The sequence below is a fragment of the Monomorium pharaonis genome, chromosome 3 (assembly GCF_013373865.1).
Source record: "Monomorium pharaonis isolate MP-MQ-018 chromosome 3, ASM1337386v2, whole genome shotgun sequence".
In the NCBI taxonomy this organism is placed as follows: Eukaryota; Metazoa; Arthropoda; class Insecta; order Hymenoptera; family Formicidae; genus Monomorium; species Monomorium pharaonis.
The window spans coordinates 1-7,569 of record NC_050469.1 but is presented as its reverse complement, the minus strand read 5'-3'; the positions used below and the strand labels follow the sequence as shown (position 1 = coordinate 7,569).

The 7,569-nt window shown below is 38.4% G+C and overlaps 1 long non-coding RNA gene across 1 annotated transcript; it reads right to left on the bottom strand.

The window, feature by feature from the left end:
- Window positions 1-5,589: 5,589 nt before the first annotated feature.
- On the bottom strand, window positions 5,590-7,553 carry LOC118644924. The gene is made up of 2 exons (XR_004962700.1): window positions 6,330-7,553; window positions 5,590-6,081 (listed from the first exon to the last, which is right to left on the bottom strand). It is a non-coding gene; the product is annotated as an uncharacterized LOC118644924 (long non-coding RNA).
- Window positions 7,554-7,569: the final 16 nt, after the last annotated feature.

Sequence of the window (7,569 nt, the reverse complement as noted above, 5' to 3'; positions counted from 1 at the left end):
AGTGAGTTGCGAAAGACTACGTTAACGCACAGATTCTTCCTCTTATATGTGCCAAGTCGGGGAGAGACTTTAACGCTACTCGGAAGGACCTGACGTAATTTCCGGATAATCCGTCTAGTCGAGATTATCGGAAACAAAGCGATATTGTTTTGTTACATAAAGATTCATAAGACAAAAATGTGGAAAAATGTATGCATCAAAAAAAAGTTTCGTATAGATTCCATTTAGATATATTTTGCTAAGATTATAATTGATTAATTAACTTGATTTATAGAATTATAGAGGCAACAAAGTTAAAATGTAGAAAATAATTAGAATAAAATTTGCCTCAACGTTAAAAGAATAAGGCTGGATACTTTTTTAATTGCAATTTTTAAGGATGTTACATATGCCTCGTAAATTGCAAATATTGTTTTAACTTGAAAGGCTAAAGTTACCACTCGTAGTTAAAATTTTCAAAATAAAGATTTTATAATAATATTGCTATATTGCGCGATATTCGTGACTTTTCAATAATCACTAATTTTCCTAATTTTTGGTAAGACACTGGGCAAGTATTGAATGATTAAATATAAAACTAGAACGATCAATTAACGAATTGGTAATCGGCGCATTTAATGGAATGTTAGCTTCGTAAGTATGGGTTTCGATTGTTCCATCGCGTAAGCATGTAATATGAGCCAACAAGCCGTGTCTGCTAAGGGGGTCCGGCTTTCAAACACACGCAGGCTTCACTGACCGCGTGAAAAATTAATCAAGGCACCGTTCCACGACGCTGATTGTAAAAGGCTCGTTGCAGCTACGCGCTCGTTATCGGACGTCGTTGTTACCGAGAAAATTAATAGCGTAAATTCAGCGATCGTTCGCGTTGCAAGGCATAAAAAGAGACGTTCGCCGCTTTGTGCTTAATTGGCGGCGAGACAGCCGGCATGCTTCTACTACTGATTTCTCTTACGATCGAAATGCCGGCCGGCCATAACGCGGTGATAATAATTGGAGAGGCTAACGTACGCGCGCGCTCGGCCGTCTTTAAATCAGATTCTCGACTTTAATGGGCAATTTAAAAAAATATGGCGAACGACAGTAAGAGTCCATCCGGACGATACACTGAGGTGTTACGAAACATTATGAACGTATTTAATTGTATCGTTAATCAACAAAGTTGATGCACATAATGGTTTCACAAATTTAACACTTTCAAATCTCAAATATATAAATTTAAAAAGTACAAACTTAAATATTTGCAAAGACTTGAGTTTCATATGCGTCAATGTTTGACATATTAAAATTTTTGTTTTCAAAATATTGGCAACCCATTTTCAATTAAAATAAAAAATAAATACTAACTATATCAAAGATTGGAATTTATTTCAAAACTTTTGTTCGATAATAAAACTACCTTAACCACGACATTTCTGGTAATCTTGCCAGCGTAAGTGATTATTGTCTATATAAAATAATCATAATTTCTAGAATGTAATTTACAAATCAGTGGCTCAATTATACTCATATTTTTTAAAAATTAAAATATTTTTATAACTACATAATGATTAAATCTTATCATTCCAAGTTCAATTTCGCTACATCATCTTTCCGCTTTGATCGACGAGTTTCGCGGGCTCCAAGTCGGGCGAAAGTCGGGTTTTGCAAAACGGTCCGGCGAAAACGCGGGTTCGAGGCACGGAGGATTTCCCATGACCGTTTCGCGATTGGAGAGGAGTAATTAGTCAGCGGACGATCAACCGCGCGCAATGCATTCGCCTCACCGTATAGCGCGCGCAATGCCATTTATCAGGCGAATGAGTGACCGTGTGCGCGCCCGTTCTTACGTCGATGCAGAGCAAGAGACGATACCGGCGACGGACGGAAGCCGGGCGTGATTAATAGCGATACAGTCGCATTGACCTGATACGCGCTCATCCTTGTCTGCGCTCTTGGGGAAAAACCGCCGTCATCGGTAACAACAATCCTTGTTCGTGCTCTCGCGCCCGAGGGCGCAGTCACTTTAAACCGATACGAATCCGGATTACGTTAAACCGCTTCCACGTGCTCTACAGTCCACGTCGCGGGGAAATTGCACAGCGCCGAGCTGCTAGGGTGGTCGGTCTCGCGTCGCTAGCGCGTGGACCAACTCCCATCGTTCCTTGATCTCGGCTTCTTTTCGGATCGCCGCCGCGCCGCGCGCCGTCCCGTTTCTCGCGCTCCGTCCTCCGTCGTCGGACCACACACCGGACGTTTCCACACCGGCGATGAAGAATCTCTCTTGTCGCGTGTGCAAAAACGTCAGTTGGCGTGGGACCATACGTCGAAACAGCGACGCAAAGAGAAATAAGACAGGAATGAATGTAATGATACTCTTTCTCGCATCAGCGTCGAGAAGAAAACGAAGAGAACGAGAGAAAGAGAGATAGATCGTTTGCAATTTTCTCGAAAAGTTAAATGTTATATAAAAATATAATGTCAGAATAGTTAAGGTTTTTACATTTTGCTAAGTTTGTGCGTTTGAAATTGTATTACTGGACAACTTAAAAATATATTAATTGAGAATTAATTCTGTAAAGAATTGAGGAAAAACAAGTACTGTGTGAAGCATCTAACATCAACGCTAATTCTTAATAATCAAATTGTAACGGTACTATCGGGAACAAGATACCAACCAGAAATATCAGTATTTTATTTAGAAATATTTTCCGAGCATTTATCAAGAAAGTAATAAAAAGCACCGCGCGGAATTTGCTTTCGGTCGATCGAGACAGCGAACTCAACATCGACACCGGCACGAACGTCTAAACGTCTAAACGACGCTCCAAGATCGCGGCTTCTGCTGCCGCTTGTCTGAAAATCTCGCGAATGTATGCGAATTGAGCTCCTCTCGGGATCTGCATAGCGTTCTGCACGCGAGGGATACATCCTGGCGCGATCCTCTATAAGGACTCGTCGCCATCCCGCACGTTGACTGACAGCACAATCCTCGATCCTTCTACGATACTCCCCTCTTGGATCTTTCCGGGAGCGACGTAACTGGCAGCGGGAAACGGATGGAAGAAGAACGGACGGATGGACGAACGGACATGTGCGGTAGCGAGGGTCCTTAATTATGCGGTTTTACGCTAGAGGTATCTACGCCAGCGAGGAGCTCGGGGACGAATGCAAATACCCGGGTAGGTTCTCGATAGGAGAACGGCGACGGCAGAGATCTTGCCCTTTTAGTTAGCAGATGCCGCGAGATACTCGACCGCTTCCTATCCTTCCTACCTCGACGGAAAAGAATCACCAAGTAGAAAGGAAAAATCCAGCGAAGGCCTGCTGGATTAGAAGACACGTAGGTTTGCGTCCAAGGGTCTTTAATCCCGACAGAAGCAGGAAAAAAACATTGACGTATTTACCGCTCTAACTTTTGATTGTATCTGTACGCCTTTTCTATGTAATAGGAATATTTTGTAAACATTTTTTAATAGGTCGATGGAGATACTTGTAAGATATACGGACGGTTCTTTTTTTAGCTCATCTTGAGTTTCATGAAGAAAATATTTTTCCTGAGTAATATTTTAATTACTATCCATAATCCTTCTTTACAACAACAATCCTCTATCATCCAGACTAACTGATATTAAATTTTTAACTTTTAATGTCAAATTTTTCGTCGACATTATAAAGTTGCCTTTATTACTCAATGGTCCATAGCCTTACCCGGTTTGCGAGATACTGTCACTTGGTTCTTACGTAATACGTTTCGATTGTGTGGCACACATAATATTGTATATAATACTAATAGCGATACAGGACTGATGCAGTAACGGGCAACAGCTGACGTAGCAGCATCCTCTGTATGAGAGATTAGCAAAATATGGCGCGCGCGCGCGCGCGCGAGTCAATAAAAACGAAAGCGGGAGCAGTTATGCATACACACACCGCCGTGCACGCATTTCGCGTGCATATGTGTGCGTGTGTGTGTGTGTGTGTGTGTGTGTGTGTGGTGTGCGCGCGCGCGCGCGCGCGCGCATGGCTGGTTGCACACGTGTGCAGAACCCGGACTAGCTCGTGTGCCGGCCTGCCTGAACCGATGAAAGGGAACGAGAAACCGGTTGCAGGTCGATCGCACGGCGACGGTTTCTAAGTCGCGTGAAGGTTTCGAATGTCCCGGGAGTGGTATCGAGACGATTTCCTGCAGTACTTCTTGCATGTTGTATCACCGGTCCGTCTATAGTTAGCTCGTCGCCACGCGTAAAAAGATAAATAAGTACATTCCCGGCGTATATTAGAGTTTTTAATTGAACTTTTGCGCGCTTATCGCTCGGAGATACAAAATCGACTAAATCATCGCGCCACGGGTTATGCTGAATACGTCGGCTTTAATTCATCGAGTTTTCAATTAACGCGCGCGAAGCTGAAATGCAAATGAAACTTCTATTACGAAACTGGAAAATAATGTTTTCCTTTTTTAATTACACATAGAGTGGCGCCTGCGACGTGATTCCTGTTTCTTCGAAGGGGAATGACTTCAAAATTTATCGTGACACATATAGCATGTAGGATGTAATATATATTAACAACATAATGGTAATGCGTTTAGCTGCGGAATGATATAAGCTACATTTCAGGTGGGCAGATATTTATTGCAGAAATCTCTCGCAAATTTATTTACGCGACTCTCGACGCATTATTACGCTCGCGGACGGACGAATACTCCGTTCGGAAACGATAAAACGCGCCCGTTTAAAAGCCTCGGCTTTTCTTTCGCAAACCTGACGCGATCCATATATCCCGCGCGCGTTTCAACGCGCGCGGATCCAATATACTTCCCGAGTCGGCGGCGGCATTCCGCGGGCACGACAGTGTTTCAATATTCGCGAAAAATGTAACCCCTGTTGCACCGCGCGTCTGCTTCGCGTGGCGGCGAACGCGGCGTGTCTCGTGTGAAAGCACGTTAAGCCCGGGCGGATCGGTTTCTATGGAGAGAGAGAAGAGAAAGCCTGAGAACATAAGAGCCGGCGAACGTCTGGAATACACGCCGTCGCCGTCGCCGTCGCCGCGCCGCCACCGCCACCGCCATCGCCACAGCCGCACCGCATCCAGAGTATATCGTGAGATGTATAGCGAACGAGCCTCTTGGGACGAGATCTTCGCCCGATTCCTTGGAACGACTATCTCAGCAGGCCAGTCGCGAATCGCGAAATGTTCTCGCGTTCGCGCGATACTACGTGGTGTTACCTAATTTTCTAGTTAAGTCAGTAAAAATACAGATTTGAAGTATAAGAATAATAGTAAACGTTATAAAATTAAAAAATTAATGACTGCACATTATGAGAAGAGATTATTCATTTCTAAATTATTGATGCGATATACGTGTCACCTATTCACATTTCAACTCTTCAATTTGAAGTTGATATATGAGGCGTTCGTTATTAAAATGAATAAGTCTAAGTTTTATTTTAGATCTTTTTCGTCGAGTATTATATGTATATAAAATGTAAATCTCAATACTGCAATATATTATAAATATTGAATCATTTCAATTTAAGAAATCGTAAAAATAAAAGAATTTATATAGACATGAATTTAAAAATACATGTTGCTTATATTAATAAATTTTTTTTTTATATTTTAGTACAAATTAATAGTACAAGTATATTTGCCATTAATAATATCATCAATAGTATATACGTAATATATCTTTTATGTGTAGCAGGACAGTGTCTAAAACAAAATTGTGTTCGTACAGTTTTTCAAAGAATAAAACCTACTCTTGTTTCATGAATGTCTAATAAGTAAGAAATAAAGCGTATAACTACACCTAATTAAAAACAAAGGATTAAAAAACCTATATAATAAAAAATAAAACAGACGAATAATTCTATCGAATTAAATTTCACTTATAATTCAAAATATTACATTATGATTTAAATTTAAGACAATCCAAAACATTGATGGTATAATTGATGACGTCTAATAGAAGGATCCTAATTATTCTCTTCCATTTTTTCTTGGACTTTACCAACTTTCCTTAATCGCAATTTTACAACAATATACGTGGCAATACTCACTGCAGCGATGCAATATTACATCATGTTAATTTATGTCCTGGCGAAAAGTCAAGATAGAAATTTACCAAAGGTAAACAATTATCCTGCGTCAATTCTCGTTACACACGTCCAGATAGAAGAAAATTATCAATTACATTATCGACTTAAAATTCCCAAACATTAATTTTCAAAAATGTACATTAATTGAACTCGAAAAACCGTTTTATTTAATTATTTACATATTACTTTCTCTAAACGTAACCATAAATAATTAAAGATCACAAACACTAATTAAATCATACCTACATTTTACATTCGTAAGATGTTTAAAGATGATTGCTTCAAATTGCTCTAAATATTTCGTTTTTATAAATGATTTCTTTTAATGGATTCTTATATTTCGTATTAATCAATTTCACGTTGTTTTAAAGTTATTTCTACAAGTTCCTTTTTTTCAACAACAAAAGGTCACGTTCTCACAAATGTCATTTCCGTTTCTGCCAAATCATCGCAATATTCTACGAATTACTGCATGCAGTAAAACATTTGATGTCGAATGTAAAAAACGTCGAAATTCACGAATTATCTCGCGCTTGGCCATTCAACTCGAGCGCGTTTGATCATTTCAACCGTTATTTATTCAGAAATGCGCACGATGACATTTAAGAAGAATTCATTTTCATTGCGTTACTTATTAATTTCAAGAGCGAATGTGTTGTTATTGCACCAAGAAATTATAATATACCAGTTCATAATATACCAAATTTTCATCATTATCAATACGAATTATGTGTTACGTTAATTTATAATTAATCGAATTCATAATAAACACATACTTCGAGAGTTGTTCGATAAAAAAATCCCTAGAAAATGTATGAAATGGTATCGCTATTCAATCTGATATAATAGAGGTTATCCTTCAAACCTCTATATAAAATTTCAGACAGATTCATCAATTGATTTACGACAGCTACATAAAAACTATACTTTTGTTAGCTATATTTTAATATATTTAAGAAAAATTAAAATTTAAAATTTGGAATTATAATGCATTTATAAATAATTAAAATGAAACTACTTAATTAGTAAACAATTTTTATTTCTTTAAACAAATGGAAAAACAAACTTCCCATAATCTAATAATTTCGAAAAATTAAATTTTATTCGGCAATTAATAGAAACTAATAGGATTATTTTAATAGAATCGCTCCTCATTTTTTATTACCGTTTTAATAAAAAAAAGCAATTATTAAGAATACCAATAACATCTCTAATCTACTTACGCAATGGTAATAACCATTTCTGCATACATATATTTAAAGACAAATGCAAACCTAAATATTAGATAATATAATTAAATCAATTACATCCTATTAAAAATTTTAACGCAAATTTACCCTAAACTTAAAAAAACCGTTTAAAGCGCAATTTATTGTACAACAATGATGGTAAAAAGATCTAGAAAGTTATAATAGCATTACTTTGGTGGATTCCGCTGTAGAATTTTTCGACAACCCCAGGTCACCCAAGCAGTGTGCTCATCGAA